At 36.8% G+C, this 24189-nt stretch overlaps 1 protein-coding gene and 1 long non-coding RNA gene across 2 annotated transcripts in view; one reads left to right on the forward strand and one right to left on the reverse strand.

Annotated features, from left to right (window-relative positions):
• The window catches only part of SULF2 (sulfatase 2), a 149984-nt gene extending 149684 nt beyond the window's left edge, over positions 1-300 (reverse strand). Inside the window, exon 1 of the mRNA XM_040650930.2 lies at positions 256-300. The gene's annotated coding sequence lies outside the window, so the exon portion shown is untranslated. The remainder of the gene's footprint in view (positions 1-255) is intronic.
• Positions 1-24189, forward strand: part of LOC112530108 — a 97416-nt gene that overhangs the window by 9762 nt on the left and 63465 nt on the right. Inside the window, exon 3 of the long non-coding RNA XR_005841270.2 lies at positions 1864-1941. This is a non-coding gene — a long non-coding RNA (uncharacterized LOC112530108). The remainder of the gene's footprint in view (positions 1-1863; positions 1942-24189) is intronic.

Here is a 24189-nt window from a genome sequence, read left to right on the forward strand (position 1 = left end):
AAAACATAGAAGGACAAAAGAGCTAAAAAAAAAACCAACAACAAATCCAAGCCTAAAAAAAGTAAGTTAACAAAAAGAAATAAAGCCTTTAAACTAGACCTTTACTCCTCACCCATTGTAACACTATAATGTGATAAAAAGCAGAGCAATAATAGCAGGGTACTAAAGTCCTAGGCTACAACAAGTGAAGATAAACCCAAATGCAGCAGCCATAGATAAACAAACAGAGGAAAAAAAAAAAATAAATCTGCTTACCCATAGAAGGCCAGAACTATACACAGACCTCCAGCAAATCACTCCTGCCTCTTCCCCCTGCCAACCCTTAAATGAGGTCTGGGAAGGGGTGGATCCTGGCTCCACCCCTTCTGGTCGCTCAGGTGCATCACATGCAGCTGAGCTCCCATGGGTTGGCCCTGCCTTCCCACCAGGTGCTCAATTGCTGTTTCAAGCTGTGTAGCGTCTTTCTCTACATTTATGCAAAATTACTGCAAACTGAGAGCAAAGGGCTAATTAAAATGATAGCACTTTTACTTTCTTTGACTCGGTGGTGGAATATTTAACTCCAAATATATTGTTGAATATGGCCCTCCATCTTCCACTAGCTTTTTTTTTTTTTTTTAATTATTATTATCATTATTATTAAGCAAGTAAGGGTCTTTGTAAGGGAACTGTTACACCACAGTGTGAACTGATGATTGAGCACCTTGTGAAGGATGTGACTAGCCCACGAAGCACAGGTGTAAGCAATTCACATATGCTTCCCATCAGACAGGACTTTCCTGGGCTCATTTAAGGGCTCACTTCCTCACAGAGAGTCTTTCTTAGTTGAAGACCCCTTCTTGATAATGGATGTTTTATAGTTAGAGACTCTGTCACTAGTGGGGTAAGGTAATATTTTTCCTTTATGTCTGTTGCTATTGATTTATTGTTCTTCCTGATGATATTTGGCTGTTATTAGAAAGATCTTATCAGAAATGTTTTTGCTGCTATTAAGGGCTAACAATCTTCTGGATGTATAACTGCTGTAAAATTTCTCTTAGTGTGGAAAGTATCGTTAAACTATATCCTGGACTGCATGTGTGTTCTTTGTGCTGGAAAGATCTATAAAGCTTTCCTGAGGTTGAGGTAGAGCTGGCTTATGGCTACCTTAGTTTCTATTTGTGCTAGTTGGTATAAATTAATAGAAGGTCTAAAATACTAGTTTTTAAAATTGAGCATGAAGACTATGTCTACTTTCTTTAAGAAAAACTAGTTATGAATATATATATATATATTATACTTATTGTGTATATATATATTTATATTCCCGTGTGTGTTACAAGTATGTGTTTATGTGCTGTATGTAGGAAAGGACTCTTTTAGCTGAGTTCTGAATTTATGACCTAGTAACAGTTAGTTGCATAACAGTGTCTCTTATCTTTTATAATTGTTTTCTCTTATACCATAAGTCTTAATCACTTGCTTTTGTACAACACAAATGATTTTGTTTAAAAACTCTTGGGTATTTTGAACTTGACAAACATGGAGCGCTTTCCTAAAGACCTCATACTCAGTGACCTGAGTATGTGTAGGCAAACTGTTTTGAGAGTGCTAGTAACAAGTTAGAAGAAGTCAAGCATTTGTGTGTATTCTTTTCTTGTAATTCAGAGGATGTCTGGAAGGTGGCATTTTCAAATACTAGATCTTGGGAAAGATGTTACCTTCATAAATGTTATCCTCTGTCTCTACAGTGCAGGTATAAGAGATAACTCAAGTTTTAGATGGTGACTAAATGAGAGTTTATTAAGACAGTTTTCTAAACCCTAATGAATTACTAGGCTAATACATTCCTCAAAACAGATGACTATTTTTTATTATCTACAGGTTTCACTCACCGTCCTGGTGCCCTATCAGTAATTACTTCTTCCCTGTGGGGCTGTTCAGCAGTGACCATATCAGTGTGTGAGTACCATACCAAGACTTTTCCTGATGGTGCAGTGTTGGTACTGTGGTAGCACTAGAGCTAAATTTGATCATTGCAGTAATGGTAGAGTTAAAAATCAGTTCAAATAATTTAAATGGAGATAATCAGCTTTTTCTTTCAGGGTTGAGCCTGTGGCATTGCTGTACTCCATCCTAGTTTGTAGGTTAGAGGTTTACCACTAATCTTTCAGTATCCCCAACTGAGCTGTTTAATTACACTTCTTCATGCTCCCTGAAGGCCAGTCTGGCCAGACTGCTGAGAATGGACTCGCATATTAGTGTGTTATGTTCTATAAATATCTTATGATATTGCTACATTATGACATGGATAAGCTCACTGTTTTGTGTTTGCTGTGAAAGGGAAAAAGGTTGTTGCATATTACATCATGAGAAGTTTGATACTAATCCTTAGTCCCTGAGTGTTGATGTCATTTCACTTACACAACATAACTTTTCGTGATCCATTTTATTTTTTTCTATTCCTTCTTAACCTTTGAGGGATTAAGAACTTTCTCAGGAATCCTGTTGCACGAATGTTTTGTCAAGTGGCTCTACTACAAAACTTTCAAAATTCTTTTTGAAAGAAGCAGTCTTGGCAAGGTTGTTGCTTAAGCAGAGTAAGTAAAGATCACTTCAGAAATCTCTGAAAGTGAATTTTCCATTGAATAAAGGTTTGTTGTTGTCAACAAATACCTTAAATTATTTTTTTCAACTTTAAAAATCTGTAAGCATTTTTATATAAAAGGTTTTGTCTCAACTTTTTTTTAAGTGAGTTTTCCAACAAAAGTTAAAAATAAATCACAATTTGCCCACACCATCAGTCTGTGAGAGTTTTCAAGATTATAAAAATTCTGATTTACTGCAGTGCAGCAATTTGAAATGTCCCTTCTTGTCCAGGGGTGTGATGTATGAAACAGTTACACTGTAATGCATAAAAGTGTGTGTGTCTTAACTTCAGTCTTGCAATCTTCTGAATCCTTCTCACCTTCTTTGGGAAATCCTGTGAGAATTTTTGATTGCTTCCAACTAGCTATTTTTGTTCATATTGCTCTGTCTCTGCTGTGGCTCAGTAAGCTCTCCAGCCTTCAGGTGCTGGTAATGTTATTCCTTATGTTTTGGGCTTCAATATATTCTGGTAACAGAGGTGAAAAATTGCCTTACCTCTTACCAATACCTGAGGCATCTTGCACTAAATAACATGTTAAGCAAATTACGGCTAAGGAATGCATTGGGAAGCTGTGGTAGATGAAAATCATTTAGAGATATCAGTCTAGAATAATTTTGTAGCAGAACCTTAAAGCAGTGGAAGGGAATGCTCCTGTACATAAAATATTGTATGATATAAGTGTTTATCCTAGATAGGTTCAAGGTAGATACACAGCTTCTTCATCTGATGTAAATATCCACCAACTTCATAATAATGATAAAAAAAAACATTGGATCTTATGTCATGTGTATGTTATGCATATGTGTATATTATTCTGTCAAAAACTTTGCATAATACTAGTAATTAATTGCACAGCTAATAAAGTGCAAGTAAGAGCTACAGAAGGAATAGACAACAACACTGTGCTTGGATAGATCATCAGAAATGAGTCTTCTATACCTTTATTTGAAACATGAAAGGATAGAGAAGATGATAAAGGCTGAACAGATTTCAGGTTTATTTAATTATATTTGTGACTTTTTCATATTCCTTTAAAAATATGCTGAGTTCCAGAACAAATAACTGGTTTAATTGTAGGCTTTGTTGTTGCTGTTCTACTGAGTTAGCGCAAAGGCATTTATTAAGCTACAATTTGAAATTAACTTCAAAATCCAAAAAAGACAGTTTAACTGAGGGGAAAATGAGCCTGTAAGCATGTTTCTGAACATAAAAGGAGTGCTAGTATCTGAATCGCATTGGCAAGATCATTAAATGTCCAAAAAGAAATTGCCAGATAGGATGTCATGCTGCTTGAAAACCTTCTGGAATTTATTTCAAAGGATCAATTTTCTGTAAGATTACTTTAGGAGGGTTTTTGGTGCTGGCTGATCTAATTCAGTTTATAACATTAATTTAAAATTTAACACTTTACTAGCATGAACAGATTACTATGACTACAGTAATAGTTTATAAGATAGAAAGTTTTAGCAATGTTGTTGAGCAGTGTTACTATTCTGAGCTCATTTAAAAAAAAAAAAAAACTTCTGTTATTTACTCCTTATTCCTTTCAGTAAGCTTAAAACAAAATCCCTCAGAACTAACATCTTTATTTTCTATCCACCCCAGAATTATGACAATATATTCCAGCAGTTATCCCAAATAAATGCATTTTTCAGAATCTAAACTGTAATATTAAGCTGTCAGACCTCAGGAAGGTGATTCTTTGTAATTTTGAAAACAAAACAAACCTAAGAAATGCATGATTGGATCTTCCACTTTGGCTCCAACACCTGAATTTGTCTTGGCTGAAGACTGTAAAACAAAAGACCTGACGTAGCAAGATGTAGCTTTGCTAAAAATTGAAGTAATATTGTTTCTTGTACCTGAATCAACGGGCATCTTCTCTCTACCACATCCTCCCACCAACAATACCACTTTAATGCTTCTGTTTTTTTTAAAATCTGAATGACTGCAGTGTTCCACTTCTGTTTGTAGGATACTTTGCCAGTAGGATCTAAGTGCTCTTCCAGTTCAGATCCTCACTTAATAATTCAATTTTTTTATTTCAAAGTGTATGGGAACTGTTGAGTCATGGCCTGAACCACTGATTGAACACCTGGGGAAAGGACCCAGTCAGACCTGGGAGCACAGGTGAAGGCAATTCAGCTGTGTGGCCAGAAGGGGTGGAGCCTGGCTGCACCTCTCTTAGACCTCATTTAAGGGCTGACTGCCACTGGGGAAGGATCTCTGGTTGGAGATCTCTCCCTTGTGGAGTTTTCCTCATGAGCCTAGATCTTTGGAGATGGGTGAGCACCTTTCCTTTTCTTTTGCAATACTATCCCATTTGTGGTAGTCCCTTTGCTACTACGCTCCTGTATTGCCCTTCCACTGTGTTGACCTTTATGACTGTTACACAAAGGAAGTGAAACTTTCACCTGGCTGCTTATTTCAGAGTTTCCCTGTTGGCCATGGTAAAACAGAGTACCATCCATGACTATTTCTACTGATTGATAGAAAGATCCTTGTGAGTGCTGAGATTTGCCTTAGTGTGTTGCAACTTGTACAAAAAAGTCATGAAAGTGTATGTACACCTATTCCATCTGCAGCTGGGGCTTAATGTCTTCAACGTTTGCATTTATTGTAAAGCTTATAGATATTCTTTGTATGTATAGAATGTTGGGCAAGATCATTCTCTAAATCAGTAGGTAAATTGAAAGACTCAGGGTAATACTAGAAAACTATATTTCATACTGCAGCTTTATTTGTTATGTTGTATGATCAGAAGAGGAAGTTTTGGAGAAATAAGTGTTTTTTTCAGTTGTTAGCATGTAAATGTCAGAGGTATGTATCACAGGTGTTCAGAACTACTTTTACAGACCAAGCTGTGGAAAATCATGACTGCACACTTTTTTGTTTCCCTAAGGTCTATCTTAAATGATAGTAAGGATTCATACAGACTTAGTCCTTTTTATCTTCAATAAATTAAAGTTCTTGTGTTGCTAGGTAAGCGATTTCTCCGGAGACAACACATACATGTGGAGAATGCCCAGAGATACTGATTAATACCAGCAACTGTTTCTTACTGGAAGTTGATGTGAAGTTACTTTTAATAGCATACAGGCCCTAGATGAAAGAAAAGTGTCCTAAAGATAGAATGTGCACGTGTGACAGGCTCAGATTAATAATTTGAAATAAGATTTTGCCTTGTCTGTCCTTATCAATAGGAAGGACGTACAACTGACTCAGGAAAACTTTCATGTGCAGACTTCAAGATTTTGATTTATTTCTCCTTTTCTTTCTTGGTTTGTGTACTTTCATATGTCCTTTTCCTTCAGGCAGTCACACTGTTCTCTCTACTGCCTCTGTAGAGATCACTGTTGCAGGGAACACTGCTAAAATCAGGCTGGGTGATAAAGCCACAGGAAGCAAATTATGTATGTGCTCATGCTGAAGGGTCTGGATGCTTCCTTTATGCTTTCCTAGAGAATGCTTTGCTTTATTTCCTCCTTGCTTCTGGTCTGCTGAATGTTTTGAGCACTGATGGTGAGTTCTGTCCTTCTGCATCTGAAGAGATTATTAGATCTTCCACCCAAACTTGTTGTCTCCCGATTATTTTTTTTTAGATCTTTTTTTTCTGTTGTGATAATAAGTAGGGCCTTCAGATGCCAGGCGTGCTGCTTAGGAGAGGTTTACGGAGGAGAGCTGTGAAATTTACTGCATTTGGTGCCAAAAACTCTACTTAATTGCTTATGGGTTTTCACTTGTCACTGATTGTGCAAGCAGTGTAATTCCTTTCTTGTTCTTGCTTTATCTATGAATAGTGCTGTTCAAGTAGTATGTTCAGATCTTGTGTAATTTGTTTTCACTGATATGTAAAGTGTCAATGTTCTTACTATTTCCTGTGCTGCAGTACTCCTGATAAACATCTCAGGTTGGTGCTCTACATGGGATACCTTAAGGGCATTTTGCACAGGTAAAATTGCATTGCTTTGAAAAGTTCTCACTGACAGATTTTGCTTGAATGAAACCTGTTGAGATGATCCTGTTTAGATCTCAATAAATATCTTCTGGTGATGTTTCCAGACTTGCATTTTGTCACTGAGCACACACTACTAGGTAGGAGCCTTACCTTTCACATCCTGAGGTTAAATACTTAATTGTGCTTTCACTAGTTTGAGAATGGAGTTTCGAACTTCTCTCCATTTAATTGGCTCTCAGACAGGAGCTGTGCAGAGATCACAGTGAAGTCAGAATGACGTTGCCTGAAGGTTTATAGAAATGAAATCTACTCAGAATTGACCCAGCACTGGCTTGTCAAGACAAAGTATAAAACCTACAACCCAAGACCGTGATTCATATCTACAAAAACAAGAGGGAAAATGCTTATTTTCCACTATATTTTTGTTTGAGATATTACTACTAAAGCTGCAGTGTGATCTGCTCCTGGGTTTTGAGTGAAACAATCCTTTTAGTGAACAAAGCTTGGGTTTTTGGTTGACGTTTTAGTTAAAATTATAGACAGCCATGAAGGTAAACCTTTTCATAAGCAAAAGCTGTGAGAGGCTTGTAAATATGGAAACATTTTTAGAGAAGTCTTATGTGGGGAATTGATCTGACTGGTGAAACTGATTTCATTCTTGTATTTGTCAATTCTCTTTCTGTAGGAAAAATAACTGACTTATTTTAAAATGAGGGGGCAATGTTTTTATTTGCTTCTTTACTACTTTAGCCCAATGGTGAAGGACTTGGGGGTCCTGGTGGATGAGAAGCTGGACATGAGCTGGGGATGTGTGATTGCAGCCCAGAAGGCCACCTGTGTTCTCGGCTGCATTAAAAGTGGAGTGGCCAGCAGGGAGAGGGAGGTGATTGTTTCCCTCTACTTGGCTCTTGTGAGGCCCCATCTGGAATATTGTGTTGGGCTGGGGCCCCCAGCAAAGGAAGGATGTAGAGCTCTTGGAACGGGTCCAGAGGAGGGTCACTAAGATGATCAGAGGGCTGGAGCACCTCTCCTATGAGAAAAGTTTGAGGGAACTGGGCTTGTTTAGCTTGGAGAAGAGAAAGCTCTGGAGAGACCTCATTGTGGCCTCCCAATACTTGAAGGAAGCATATAAACAGGAGGGGGAACAGCTGTTTACAAGGGTGGATAGTGATAGGATGAGGGATATTGTTTTCAACTGAGATGGGAGGTTTGGGTTAGATACTAGGAGGAAATTGCTTCACTCAGAGGTTGGTGAAGCACTGGAACAGGTTGCCCAAGGAGGTTGCGGATGCCCCATCCCTGGAGGCATTCAAAGCTGGGCTGGATGTGGCTCTGGGCAGCCTGGTCAGGTGGTTGGTGATCCTGCCCATGGCAGGGCAGTTGAAACTAGATATCATTGTGGTCCTTTTCAACCCAGGCCATTCTATGATTTTTTTTTTTTGTCTGGTTAGTGTCCGTATGAAGTTGTTAATGCCTGTGGATGCTATCACTTTTGTACTGTAACATTACCTCATGGGCCTTATTTCTGTTGTTGAGGTTCAACATATTAAACATTATTTTAAGAAGATGTGCCTGTTGGCAATGCAGGCATACACTGTATCACTTTTAGCGTATTTCTTTCAGGTTGCTAAAAATGTTTGTTGTGCACACTTCCCAAAGGCTGTGGTCTTGGCTACCACCTGGAATTTGTCTTGTTGACATTGCTAGTGTTTTGAAATTGAATTTCAATGGTTACTTTCAGAATGGCTGTTCTTGATTTTTTTTTTCACTATTTCTCTCTGAACTGTAATATTTATTTCTGTCTTCTGGACAGATAAAATGAGCATGGGTATCCTACAGAAGCTGGACAAACTTCTTTTTTCTATGATCCTTCATGTTAGTTACCAGAAAACTAACGCATGAATTTTGAGGATGAAATGTCCTATAGCCTTTGCAATTCTTAATTTATGGAGTAAGTTAGAAGTGCTTTTGAAAATGTGAGTCTAACAAGAAATGACCAGGCTACCTTGGTTACAGGTAGGAAGGAAGAGATTTAGTTAAACGCATGATGAAATTACAAAAAATATTTCTTTGCCTCTTTGAGCGAATTGATTGATTGTAGTGGCAAAGTTGAAGTAAAAAAAAAAATTGATTACTGTGCAATGTACACTTATATTAAGATACTGCCGGAGTTTGTATGGATTATTTTAATTGGTACTTCTTTGGGCTTACCTGATATTTCACCAACTTCTGACTTAATCACATAGGCTGCCCTTTATCAGCTTCTTATACTATGGTGTGTTTAAATGAGTTTGTTTTTCAATAATGTTAATAACCAGCACCTGTCTTACTTTGGCAAGTGTTTTTTATTTGTGAAATCTGAAACTAGCATTTGAAAAAGCATTGTAGAGAATCATGAATAAATATTTCACGAAAAATGTGAAACCACCACCAGCAAACAACAACAAAACAACTGAAGAAACCCACTGCTACCATCACTAGCAAAACAAATCCTTGTAGCTCATGCAGATGTTGAAGATTTATGGGTCTTTTTAGGAAGTTGACTTAACACGTAAGATGATGTACCTCCTACTTTTTGTTACTATGATTAAAGGAATACTATACGAGAGGAAAGTCAATGGTGTCTGTGACAATGCAGAAGGGATATCTGCATATGCTAGGGCTAAAGCAGCATAATGTAGGACCATCATCAATGTCTAGTAATTCCACTGTACCAGTAGAGGGAGCTTACAGTTTTGTATAACTGAAGAAATATGCCTAGCTGGACTTCATGGGGTAAGTTTTCTTCTATAATATTGCTTATGTCTCCTCTCTGCTGAAGCAAGTTAGGTGAATAATACAGAGATAGGCAGAACTTCCTGATGTTATCAGTTCTCTTCAAATCTTTGTCTCTATTGTAAGAAACACATTCTGAGGAGTGGTCAGTTAAATTTATTTCATCTGAACTGATAATTTTAAAAATCAAGGATAGGCCAGCACTGAACAACTTTGTAATCTCACTGTCAAAATATAGCTTTTTAAAAGAGTTGCTCTTGCAACATTCCACTCATTAATAATTCTTAGAAATTATTTGAAGGAACTCAATTTCTCATTTATGCAGTATGTACCATTTCCATGATAGATCAGTATCACTGTATGTCATTATTTTTTATTTATGCAGAATTCACAGGAAAATGCATTCTAAAACCCTTTCTGCTGTTGAAACCTGTGTGCTGGAAGCAAGCCACCATTCCACGGTTATCTTTATTTTCTTCTCCATTGCTTTCCAGGTTGACATGGTGTTTCTCCCCATTTTTCCAAGGAATGATGATATCATTCAATTATTTATCACACCAGCTGCACTATAACTGTGTAGACGTGTATTTCTTGCAGTTCTCCTGTGATCTAATTTGGACTTAGAGGTTTTCAGATAGGGCAGCTGCACTTTATCAAGAAAGTGTGAGTCTGGGGTTCATGAAAATATGCAGTTCATTTATGTATGTATGTGTACAAAGACAAATCCTTTGATATTGATTGAGTTTATGAAATAGCTACAAACATCTGGAGTCAAGACTTTTGCTGAAGATGCAACTCATTCCTAATGAACCTGCCTCTAGAAAATTAGTACATCTGAAGTAATTTTCTTGAAATTGTTATAGATTTCTAGGCCTACTGTTCAATCTTGATGGTAATTGAACAGTATTTTACAGCGAAGTCTGATCTGATCTTTGTGCAGAGGATGTTTTAATATCTTTGCTGTGCAATGTGAACTCAGCTACAATTTATATTCTAGAGTTTGTTTTACTTACATAGAAGGATAATGACCAAGTCAAATTCTGTAAATAAAATACTCCAGCTCACTACTGTCTTCTGGTGTCTTAGTACACAAAGCTATTCCGGCTTTCTGCTTATGATGGACAATATACAGCCTACAGTGTTAGGCTCTTTCAAAACACTGGAGTAATTACATTAATTCATTCGTGGCATGCTTAGTGTGACTGTTCATGAGGATATCTCTTAAAGAATCTAGTGAACACAGGATTTATCCGACTTATCTTGTAATGTTAACAAAATGATGTGAAGAAAATCCTCTCCAGTAAAAATTTAAAATATTCCTTTCATTTCTCTGTGACAGCTGTCAGATGGAAAACAAGATAAAGTAGATATTATCAAAGGGTTTATATTCTAGATAGAAAAAATTTAATGAGGCTAGATAACCAGATTGGGATGCTGTGAAAGAACCACTTCATAATTCATTAAATGTCAGTGACCCTACTGAAGGTTCCTTTTATTATTACTTTTAATGCAAAGCTAGTTATTGAAATGGTTCTAAAATTTTAATGTAAGATTATAAATTCCTACTGCTTTTCTGTTATCAAATACAAGGAAGAAAAGATAAGAGGGAGAACTTCGTACTAAAAGGAGGTACACTAGGACAGATGTACTTAGATTTCAAGTATTTTACTCTTTCAGAAAGGTGCTGAATGGTGATGTGAAGTTGAAAAGATCAGTCTCTGTGGTAGCCAAGACTTTATCTCAGTTGTCTTTTATCAGAGGACAATGCAATGAGCAACTACTTCATAATGCGTGTTCTTTTCGGTTTAAAAAATGGTGCATATCCTGCCTGAGATGCAACTTGTTTTTACTATATTGGAAACAGTGCATCTCCCTAAATAGAGTGGTTGGTGTCTCAGTCTGTCTCTGCTGCCCACTTTGGTGACTTATGTGGACCTGAACTTGAAGACAACGTATGAATAAAAAGGCAGGTCTCTGTCCAGACAAACAATGATGTTTTACAAAACCCAGGGTTTTACAGACTGCCCTGTGGGATCTGTTGCCTCCAATTTAGATACATTCAGCAGAGCTAGCTTATGTTTCTCAATTTAGAGTTCAGTGACATGATAAATAACAGTATTTATGAGTACTTCTTTTTGTTGAAACTGTCTTTCACCTGAAGAATTTGCACTGTTTGTATGCTTTGAATCTTATTTTCATTTCCCCTTCTATATGAAGAGACCAACTTCCTTTTTTTTTCCTTTTAGGAAGATGCCATAAAGACTACTTTACTTCATTTTCCATTTTGTAACTTGCTCACTTCCTGATGAATGCCAGGAGAAATGTCATAATTCTTGGAGGTCACTTTCTTCTAAGCTTGTTGGTGGAGTGAATTTTAATGCAGCTTTAGCTTTTTACCCTGATCTCCAAGTGCCTCTGTATTAAGTTGGATTATCTTTATTTTGTTTTTTATTTGTAGCCAGCTGTGTTTCTCAGCTAACATCTTTAGGCATTTAATTGCTGTCATTTTCTTAGGCTAACTGGTTAGATTGCAATACCAGATTCCAGTAGTTTACAAAATAATGTCCTTTTTAATTTCAGAAGTTCAGGTATTTTCTGTGAAGAATAGTTCAAAAGCAAACAAGGATAGAATTTTTAATTTCTTCAGAAATTAATTGTTTGGAATCTCTTTCATTATGTTTTTGCTTCAACTCTGTAATCACAGTAGTTAAAAGCCTGAGACTTTTGGTAACTGTGATTCTAAGAACTGAGAATCTCAGGTGTGATGTTAACTTGCTGTGGTGTAATGAGCAGGCAACACTGAGAAGAACACAAAGCAATTAACTGAGGAATCATGTTGGTAATGTTTAAAGACATAAGGACAAGGAAAAGGGAGCTTCATACAACTTCTCCTTCAGGGCTTTCAATGCAATAGCTACTAGCTAAGCAATATCATTCAGGCTCTAAGTCAGTTGTAGGGCTTGAGGACTGACTTAAAATGAGAGCAATAACTCATTTAAAATAAGAGTATGGCATTTAAAAATGCTAGTAGAATTTCTTTGAGTCCAGGCTTCAGTGTCAAGAACTACAAGTTTATACTGTTCTCCCTTTGAAAACTGAGTCACGTTGTTTAAGATAAACTAAAGAGCTGGTGTTTCCTTCTTGAAAAGGAAGTCTGGAATAGGGGTAGTGGTTAATTTTCATTACACAGCATGAAAAGCTTCAGGCAGTTTGAGACACCTATCCTAGAATTGGTAATGTAATTTTAATATGTGCTTTATAGACAGGCATAGACAGTAGAAGTACTTATTAGGAATATATGATCATTTAAACTTCTAAATTGGTAGAAAAGATGGAATTTAGAAGTTGCATAGTGATAGCTAATCTGTATCAGTCTCTTTTTTTGGGTATGACTAACTTCAGGATCTGAAAAGGTCAGCCTGGACAAGCTATTTTTATTTCTGAGCAATTTAGCAGCTGATGGCAATGTTACAGTGTCATTCAGGTGGACTACTGGAGACAGCACCTGTAGCACAACTCAGTGTTGTATAATGAAAATATGGTCTGTAAAAATTTAAGGTATTTAATTTTGTTTATGCAGCTACCCCACTGTCACTTCTTTATGGTGTATTTTAATCACAAGCTTCTATTGGTATAGTGTTGTGTTGTGGGTAACACTTTAATAATTAATGTTACTTCCCTCTTCACATGACTTTTAGTCCACAAATCCAACTATATGAGTTGCATTTGCTGCTTGGTTATTTTGGTGACAAAAACAACAAATTGAAACTATAAAATTTGTTTACTCAAAGCATGTGAGGCTGGTAGTTATCAAATAAGGACTATATTCCCACCTTAAATTACCTTGAAAATAAAATCAATAGCTTGTTTGAGAACAGAGAAAGCAATAACAAAATAATTGCTCCCAGGAAGATGAGTAACAAGTTTCATTTAAGAAGAAAAACAATGCTGATAACTAGAAGTACTTTCAGGGAAAAAGTGGGCTAACGATGGTCACTGGAAGGTATAGGAAGAATAACAAATTTTATGCTGCTTGTTCATGTATTTCCTTTTATTTCTATCCAAGTAAAAATGAGTTAACTATTTTTACTTGGATAGAAATAAATAGAAACACATAAAGACAAATTTTTGACTGCTTGTGAAGAATGATGCATCTCTTTCACCCTCTTTCCCTGCCTGTTTCAGATAAGCACAAACACATGCTTCACTAGTGGAACTATTTAAATCTGTGTGCTTTTTATGATTTTGGAGTTGACTTTCCAGAAGGTCATCAGTTGTTCCTGCTCCATGAAGCAAGTGGCTTTAAGCAATTGCCCAGAAGCTCTCTAAACACTACAATCACTGAAATAAAAAATGAAATCTACAGTGCTTCAAATTATCTGGGACTTTGTAAGCAGGTTAAAGATGCCTCTGCCTAGAGGGCTGGAGTCACTCAAGTCTGCTGGAGTGAGCTTCACCTGATATGACTGAAATATAATATTTATGTAGTTCTTGTTACTAACAGAGCTGTGCAGGCAGCCTAGAGTTAATCTGTGTAAAACTACGTAAGTGGAGACTGGAGTTTTGATCCTGTTTTAGGTTAAATAATGGCACAACTTCGAAATAAAAATGCTGCACATTTCTCAAAGCTCCAATGATAATTTGTAAGACACAAAATGCTTATTATTAAGGCTTGGAGCTTCTCTCCAACAAAATAACTAATAATATGATGAAAACTGTTCTAAAGAAAACATTCTGCATGTTCTTATCACTCCAGAAGATTTTTTTTCTTTTTAAGTAAAAACATGAAAGTGCAGAAACAGAAGTTGTTTGCTCAGGACTTTTAGGGATGGAAATTCTGGACCAATTTATAAATTAAAGAAACTCTAGAGGCATTCAGGTTATTTTATAAACTTAAGTTTATAATCACCTACTTTTATAAACTTAAGTTTATAGTCACCTACTTGCTCATTTATTGGAACATTTTCCATAAAGTTTATTCTATGTGATCTTTAGGAAGTCTTTGAAGCCTTGACTGAGACATTAAACACCTGGTCAAATATTGCATTTTCATTATCTTGTTTTTAACTAATTTCTTATAATTTCATGGGTTTTTTCCTTCATGACTTTAAATTTTCGTGGCAATTGTCTGAAAAAGAAAACTCTTTTGAAGATGCATCTCCAGAAAAGATATTCAAGAGATGTTTTTTATTTGCTTTCATCTTTGTGTCCCATCTATAAATTGCTATTGACTTTGATATGAAGGATAAATGTTAAAGGGCTCACTGTTAAGCCTATGTGGAGGAAACTTGCTGCACTTATCTGCAGGCTGAAGAAAAATGTCATTTAGGTCTTGACCTTCTGTGGATTCCTTCTCTTTAAATGCTTCAGTGATGCACGTTGCACTTTTGTTACTGTGAGGCAAATTGAAGGGCTTACATAAAGGATTTTATCCTTCTCAGGGATGTGGCAGCCTAAAGTTAACTTTTTACCCTTTCAGAAATCATTTACTGTGGAGAGGGGAATGAGGACTAATGGCTTGTTACAGCCCTTAGGTCATCAAGAAGTCACTTAGGAGACTTCCACTGGCTTACTTTGATTTAATATTAACTGGTTCTCTGCATCTTAGTTAATCCAAGAGTAAAATAGATGTTCTTGACATATGAAAAATATTAAGCTATAAGGACAGTAATAATGATTCCTTTGAGGATTTTGAGAGGGATGCTTTTTGTTATTTTCCATGAGGGTTAATTCAGAGAAATCACATATTTAGAGTCATATTTGGTTGTAGTTTGCAAGCAGCATTTGCAGCAATTTGTATGCCAAGCTCCTAAGGTAATTGCACTCAGAGTAGCTAGACAAGAGTGCCTGTAAGTGTGCTTGTAGTATGTGGTGTCTGTGTGCCATGACTTGGCATGATACTACTTGTTCTTATCTATGCTTGCTTCTATTATAAATTTTATTCACTGTGTTGTGATGTTCAGATACAGATTATCATCTGCCTCTGCACAAATCCATGAGTAGAAATTTCATGAAGTTTGGGTCTCTTTTTCCAGTATTCACTGTGAATTTTTAACATCTGACTAAAATGTCTTTTTTTGCACCATATGGCATCTGAACTTAATGTTACCAGATCTAGAAGGCAGGGCCTGATGAACAGGGATTCAGAAAAGAAGTTCTAGAGATGTTCACTCAAGTTTTGGTGACCTTGTGATGTAAGGGAAAGAAAAAGAGGAGTGACTGAACTGCATTATTTAATCACACTGAAGTGAATTGTCTCTTGGTCCACAATCTGAACTCTCTCCTGAGCACAGTGAGAGCTGGGATCACCCAGTTTCTACTTAAAAAAAACAAATCTGAAGACAAGAAATGAGCAGAGAATATGAAAGAGCATGAGGTTTGAGCATGCTTTAAGAAAAAAGGGGGTGTAGCTATTAATTGCTATAATGCAAACTGAATGACCTACAGGTGAACTAATGTTTCAGGTTAATTGAATAGATTCAAGCTCTTATGTTTCAGGGTTTGTTTTTGTTTTATGCTCTTAACAATTTCAGAACAATAAATCATAAACCAACCCACTTTCTACATTGAAGAATCTTCTGAAAAAGTTATCACAAGGTCCTTTGACTTAAAAAATTTGTTTGGGCATCCTTTGGCAATACACAGTTTAAACAGCATCTGGCAGTGAGTGGGCTGTGCAGGATAGTTGCTGTATAGCTGGTGGAATGGAAATGACACCTGCCTCATCCAGCAGAATGTCAAAGAATCTCTGTCCTCTTGCACCTAACCAGAGCTGACAGTGTGCCTGCTACATGGCTATGGCAGGGAGGTGGTCATGCCTCCTGCCTGTTGCACTGGACTTCTCACACCTATCAGGAGGCCTAGCCTTAGATTGTTTTGGTTCTTCTAAGCTTGGTGCAGAAAGCTCCTTGTATGCTTTCTGCTTTATGAATATATATATATGCTCTTTTTCTCTGTAATCAACACAGGAGTTGTTGATAGATATGAAATTGAAAGATAGTTACCTGTAAAAAGTGCAGTGACCTTCCTCAGGTTTTCATTCTCAGCATCTCCCAAAGCACTGTTCATTGTGCAGGCTTTCCTGGGCCCATGGAAGATAATTTGGCAGCAATTTGAGATCATCTCAAATATGATTTAGCTGGGCTAGAAATATCATACAGTGCTATAGTTGTGTAGAGAATTGAAGTGGTTTGGCTGAGATCTAAAACACAAGAGCAAGATGCAGTTATCTACCAGCAGCTGAGTAGCTATAACTATTCATTTGCATTTTCTCAGCCAATGTCAATCTCAAAGTCACACAGGTTACCTTAATTCTTTCATTTCATGCTAAACCAAGTCTAAATTGCCCCACATTTGTTCTGGGTTAAAAATATGTACAGGGTCAGTACTATAGCTCTGCAAATGCATGACAACCCACAATATTATTTCATGTCTGAGTCACTGTACAGGAGGTTATTGACTTAGACAATTGCTCTATATTGTTGAAATTACAAACACAAAAAGCTTGGCATAAAGCAATTGATAGAAGTAAAATGTGTGTGAAATATGGTAGTGGCTCTGTCCACATCACTGCAAGTATTTCAGTGGATGTACTCAAACAAAAATGAGCTATAGAGCCAGAATAGATAGCATTGTTTGGGAAGTGGATAAAGCATGCCTGATAGTGAATATAGAGTATTAACTGGCAGAAGTAACCAAAAGATGACTAACTGCATCGTGACCTTGACTGTCACTTTGGACTTCTGTAGGTAAATCCTAAAGAAATAGCATCAAATGTTAACGAAGCATCTGCAGTATTCATGCCCAACTAGCAGAGGTTGTATTTGTTCTCCAGAAAAATATGTTGGAGGCAATGGATGGTGTTCTTTTTTCACTGAATTTGAGTTTGTACAGCTTTAGTTTTACTTATTCCTATTGATAGAAACACTGGTCAAATACTTCTAATTCTTTTCATTTCCATTGATGCTTCTCACTTTCTAAGGAGTGTACCTGTTAATGCTTTCTTAGCTCCTAATTTTCCTTTGCTGAAGGTTGCATATTTAGACAAAATGCCCAACCTCTTGTTTCGCATTTATTCCCGGACTGCTTTGTAGTATTTGTTTCTTTGTTTCTCAGTTAAACTTCTGTCAAAGCGCTGTATTATTTTGTCTTGCCTTAGTTAACCAACTTTGTCTGTCTTTTAAAATAGAGCTTGACATTTCTTTGTCTAATTTACAATGGATCTGAATCCTTCCTGAGGTGACAGTGTTGAATGCATATTCATTAAAAAAAAAATCTTAAAAAGAACTAAAAGAACCTCACCTCTTCTTCCCATGTTTTTCTTGTTATCATTTTTCTTAATTGTAAGAGTGGGTGGGTTTGTTTCTGGGTGGAGTATTGCCACAGTGAATTTCATCTCCTTGGTTGGTTGTCAGAACTCTGAAATTGGGAGCATTTCCACTTCTTTTTTCCTACAATTTAATTTTTGTTTTCTGCTTTGAATATCCATTTTGCAGGTTAAAATTCTAGGAAAGCCCTCAGGCTTTAAGTCTTTGGTGAAATGAAACTTGGAATTCAGATCTTTCTGATATAAAGATATAAATGAGACTGGATTTATTTCATCTAGGACCAGGCTTATTAGATAGACTCACAAGCTTTTATTTAAAACTGTTTTCAAGTAGTTGAGCAAATTAGTTGTCTCAGATTTCAGCTTTATTTGGTGATTTTTTTTAAACTTTGGGGTGCTTTCTGTTGGTTGTACTTCCATGGGTGTTTTGTGCCTCCCTTCTTTCCAGTTTAACTGTTAAGTGCCAACTTTGTACATGGCAACAAGTTTCAGGTTCAAAATACTTAACACCAGCATACCACTTCCTAGGAATTTGAGAGAGATTTATAGCTGTTAGTCAGTGGTGATTGTAAAAACTACTGGGGTTCTCAAGTGTAAACTGAAAGTGAGCCACAGAATGGTGAAACGAACTGGCTAAAGCCACTCAAATTTCTTGAAGCATTAAGAACAAGATATTGGATTCCCAGGCTTATATACAATCTTAATTTGGGAGTCCATCCTAGTAGTCATTGAACTCAGTGGAGGCACTCCTGTAGCTTTGCTGGGTTTTAGATCAGAGCTTCTGAAGGGCTGATGTATCATTGATATAGCAGTGCAAATTGTTGTGTTGTAAGCCTTGGTGCTTTACACCTGTGTTAAGTTTTTTTTAAAAAAGTAATGGTAATTAAAAAGTCTTTCCTATGGTCTCACTTTGTAAACCTCTTAGGTTTCTGGCAATCTGATTCAATTAGCAGCTTTATAATTGTTATGTTGCTGGTATGCAGCATACTGCGATGATATAAAATGCAACTATATGTCTTGGTCTCTGGGTTTTATAGCTGATTTGACAGTAAAGATTTATCAGAAAAATTAGGATGCAGGTAATGCTGCATATGCCATACTTAATATTTCTGATGAAATAGTGTGTTGTGAGCACAGAATGACTCTACTCATCTTGTATTATGAAACAAAAAAGCCAAAGGTATGCCCCATTTCTGTGTGTTTTAAGGATCGGTATCATTTTGCTGTGCTGAAATAAAACAGGTACTGTCATTTTGCCCTAGTGCGGTTTTGGGTCAATCTGCTACCTTACTTATGAGCAGGTATTCCAGTACCAGTTTGTCCCTTCACATTTATTTCTAGTATCATTAAGAATTTTGGACATGCGCTGGTGTTCTATAGCTACCTAGTTGTGCAGAATCTCCTGGGATTAAGGGAATCTTCTTCCTGTAATGGGAAAGTAAGAGCTTTTCTGCAGTCTACTGATAGAAATATGCTCATTTACATTTTATAACTGTAAACGTATAACCACTGAATCATAGAATATCCTGAGTTGGAATGGCCTCACAAGGATCATTCAGTCCAACTCCAGACTCCACACAGTGCTACCCAAAATTCAAGTCCTATTGAGCTGAGCTGACTCAGTTGTTCTTGCTTACATTTAACCTGAATGTGCAGACTATTATTCTCATTTGGGTTTTACATCTGGCTCTGTGTTAGGGATTTGTGTTCTCACTCTAGAACACATTGTTCTTCAAGGATTTTGTTATACCAACTGCTTGCACTGTGAATAAGAGTTTTGGGACACCATTTCCCATGATTTTGCTGAACACTTCTTTGGTGTGTGTGCAAAACGTGCAAGTTTTTCTCGCTTGTTTACCATAGCAAGAACATTATAACTGTAACTTGCCTGACCTGTCTCCTGTGTGTATGTGGGGGGGGAAGGGGGGGGGGGGGGGGGGGGGGAGGGGAAGTGAATTGTTAGAAAGCTACTGAAAAAGACAACTGAGTACCTTTGCTCTATGCATGCATAAATTAATTTACTGCTTTGTGTTTTGCCATGATGGGCAGAGCTTTATTCTTTTTTTTAATCAAAAAGAAAAGAATAAATCCTGTTCTTGATCTGTTCCTTACTAGTCTCTGCAAAGTATAATCAGACTAGGTAATACATGGAGCTGCATCTCTATCTTTTGTTTGAGTTATTAGACACACCCTTGTATGTAAAAATAATCAACATAAAGATAAAAATCACCAGCTTGTAGCTTGTGTGCCCTGATGTCCTGAGTGCAACAGGAGCCAAATGCTGTTTGCAGAAAACCAATGAAGCACAAAATATGGCAGCATGTGTCACTCCCTGTGTGCATTATTATCTCTCACACATTAACTGAGGCACCCCATCTTGCACAGTGTGTGTCTGAATAACCCCCTGCTGCTAAGTGGATTCATGCCCGCTGTTCATTTTTGAAAAGTCATTTCATACAATTATCCTGCTAAATATTGATAGCTTTCACCACTCCAGCCATGGCTAATTAAAAGACACACTGTGTAAAATTTTAATTAGGATTCTGGTCAGGATGAGTAATGATTTAAAAAAAAAAAAGTGAGAAAAAGTAAAGAAGAAAAACAAAACCTTTTGGTATTTATGGGGGGGATTTTGTTTTTGAACTGCTCATTTGTTGCTGAAGCTCTTTGTATGGTCAGATTTATTTCCCCTCCCAGGTCGTTCTCAGCCCTTCATCTGAGGGAATGGAAGAAAAGAGTCCCTCAGTGTGAGCCTGTACTTCATACATTCCCACTAGAAGGCTGTATGTTTACTACTATGTCAGTTGCTATCCTTTCAATCAGGCAATAATGATTTCAAGAACCAGGCATTTCCTGGGAACTGATGGCCAGTGAGCAGAGTTGAGGGCTAAAGACATAGCAGTCATTAGCTTCAACTGATCTTTAACCCATGAGGAAACACGACAAAGATTGTTTGCTGTTGTACGTAAATCATAATAGTCACACCAAATGGTTTAATATGAGATAGTGAATTAAGCTTTATTTTCACTTACATGCCCTGTTTTATTTCATGTGCATGAAAGTGAAAAAGTGATGTAAAATTTGCATGCAGATAGTTCTCAGGATGTAGCGTCAAAGATTTAGGCAGTTGACTGTTAACTGTCAGCTGTGTGGAAGCTTTGGAAGGCTGTTCTGATAATGTTGAAATTGAAAGCATGTAAGTTTTAACTGAAAATCAATAGAAATTGATTGAATGGTAATCAATCAAAGTTAGCTCAATCTTCCCAGTGTAGGTGAAGTGAATATTTTGGTTGCTTGCTTTGTTGCCTTAAGTGCTCTCCATATTAGAGGTTTTCTTTGAAATGTTAAACAGTGACAAGTATGTGTCACAAGTTTTCTTCTGTACACTGAAATTACATAACTGAGTCTGTGTTAAAGTCTGAGTCTATTATTCAGGCAAGGCACTGTTAATTTCTTCGCACAAATTATGTGTACTTTTTTAGTGAGTAATGTTAAAATGTAGGAAGAATCTGGTGCATGGTTATGAGTTCTGTATCTTAGAACATTAATGTGAATAGTATTTGGTTATAGCTGAACTTTTCTGCAGGTCTTCATAACATAGATGTATATAGAAGGATCAGAGACATTCTTTGTTACAGTTATGCCACCAATGTGTAGGTGTTGGTTTTTCTCCAAAATCAAGAGGAAAGAATGTAAGTATTGTTGACTAGAGTATAGGAATGATCCAGAGTGTAATCGATGCGGATCAGTGAAGCGTCTTCATTGCTTAGAGACAAAATTAACCAAGTATGGAGAAAAAGCAATTTGTATTCATAAAACGCTGAAATGATTAGCTTAATAAATATTGAAAGAAGAGATGTAGGGAGGTTCTAATGTTAAATATTTGTGAGTTAAGCCTTCATTATTTGTCAATATATCATTTATTTATGGATAATTATCTTTATTGCTGATTTCAAGCATTCACTCTCAAACTTTTGTATTCAGCAACTCCATTGAGCTGAGAGTCTAAAACTGGTCCTTGTGATCTGTGTTTTACCTAATGGAATTTGCTAATGGAATGTCATCACCATGTGTTTTTCAATTCTTGGATTTATTTATTAGACCAAAATGTGATCAGTAAAAGAAATATTATCACCATGGTTTTTTGAAGGTTTTAGTATGAGTATACTAAGCTATGTTTTTATAAAATGGTAGTTGAAGACTAAACCTCAGCTTAATTTCATATTCTGCTCTGATTTGGGTTTTCTTTAAACAATATAAATATGGTGACAGGTTCCTAATTAACTGATTTACAGCTCTTCTGGAACAAATGGTGATTAATATTCGTAAATGTTTACAACATTTAAACAGATGTAGAACCCTCACATGACAAAAATGTGTATTAATTTGAAGATCTAAGAAAGCACTGTGCTGCTGTGGTTCTCAGTCATCCAGTATGAGGAATGCTGCTTAAGTGATTGGTTGTCTTCCCTGGCAAAATTGCAGCCTTTGCTAATGAGCAGGCGATTGTCACTGTGGTATGTCTAGTAATTTGCTTTTAACGTATTGTATTGTTGAGCAGCAGGGGCCTAAGCCATCAAACTCATGGGCAGAATATATTGCAGTTGATTTTTGCCCCATCTAGGCTGGAGTTCATTTTGAAAGTGCCACTTATATTTTTATCCATAAATGCATTCAGTAGGAGTTGAAGAAACCTTGGATGCTACTGACATAAAATCAGAAGAGATCCACTCAGCCTCAGGAGCTTTCGAATCAGTCTATAACTGAATACATTTGGGTTTGGCAATTAAAACTGTTCTTTTCTGCAAACAGTTAACTTACCTGCAAAGTAACAGGAAGACAGTACCTCTTTAGTTATGGACAAGTTGAGATACTGAAGATGCTACTGGACCTCTTTTTGGGGTGGGGTGGGGGGCAGGGATGGAATGCAATGTAAATGTATGGGGCTGCTCTGAAAGTAATGCCTCCTATTTTTTTTTACATTGACCCATGACATTGAAGACAGGTGATGGTGCTATGGCAGTAGAGGTTGAACCTTCTCACCAATATTGTTACATGTTCTTGCCATCTGACAAATGGCAGCAGAGGGGCAGTCTGACATGGAAGTGCTTATGAAGAAAGAACATATCATTCAATTCCTCTCTGTGGAAAAAATTGCATCCACTGACATTCATTGATGCTTTTTAGTACAGAATGGTGGTGGGTGATGTGTTGCAGCAGTGGTGACAGCAGTGTGAAAGACAAGCCATATTCAAGACAGCCTGCACAACTGTCACACCACAAAGAATGTCTTGATCAGCTCATCCATGCAAGTCTACTAATAGTGGTGACTACATTGAAAAATAGTGTTTTGTAGCTGAGAATTTGCTCTTTCAAATAGTGTTATTGTGCTCTTTGCATCTGTTCTAGTTCCTGTGGAAACAAATAGGAAGCATTACTTTTGGAGTAACCTACATACCTCATGGCATGGAACCACTTCAAGTCTCTTCTCTTAGTCCTGTGCTCACATGTAGAGTCATTGGGCATCTCAGCATCATGTTTCCACATGTTCTGGATCCTGCCAAGACATTCCAGCTTAGGCACAGTGTAAAGCCTAATTTTTTGTACTTTTACACCATTCTGTTGCTGAGTTAAGAAACTTTCAGAACTCTCATGTGGGACACTAGCAACTTTCCATCAAACAGCACTGAGCATATAATCAGCAAACATTACCATAGTTCACTATGCTAGCTGGGCTTAACTAATTTGAGTTTCCTGTTGCTGTGAGTAATATTATGGCTAACATAATACATATGAACTACAGCTGTGTACTATTACTGTGTATGATCTTACTACTTTTACTTGGCCCTGAGGGAAAGCATTTATATTTTTCCTCTTTGAAAGTAGTAGTTTTCTGGCTAGTACATCCTTTTTTCTTCCACTCCCACTGTGGCTATCTCTTTTCTGCGATTTAAACAGGGTGATGGCTTGCAGATTTTTTTTTAGTGAATGTCTAATTAACATTTATTTATAATCTTTTCTGATGCAAGTTGGTCCCTCTGAACATTCACAAAATCTTTATTGAATGATTCAGTTAGTTATAGTAGAATTCCAGTTGTGCTACTTTTACCTCATCTTTTTTTGAAACAATGAGCAGCAGGCACTGCAGGGTGATATTGAAAAACAGCTCTGAAAAGTCGTTCTCGATCACCCATTCATTAATTATATGTACCAATGGAATTCATGAATAAACTCCTGGTAATTTTGTTGGTTACCAGAGCTTCATTAACATGCATCACTCTATAGTAATTTATTTACTTAATCTCATACTGATATTCTTTATATGAAAATGAAACTTTTGTCTAGGCAAAATATAGTTTCCTTTGAAAAGGATGACCCACCATTAAGAGGAAATGTCTTTGATGTGCCAGGATTTCTTTTACTGTTCCTCATTTATGGAAGAGTTGCTGGCTGTGTCAAGGGTAAGTCACCTTTCCCACACTTTTCCATCACAGCTGTGGT

The sequence above is a fragment of the Gallus gallus genome, chromosome 20 (assembly GCF_016699485.2).
Source record: "Gallus gallus isolate bGalGal1 chromosome 20, bGalGal1.mat.broiler.GRCg7b, whole genome shotgun sequence".
Classification (NCBI taxonomy): Eukaryota; Metazoa; Chordata; class Aves; order Galliformes; family Phasianidae; genus Gallus; species Gallus gallus.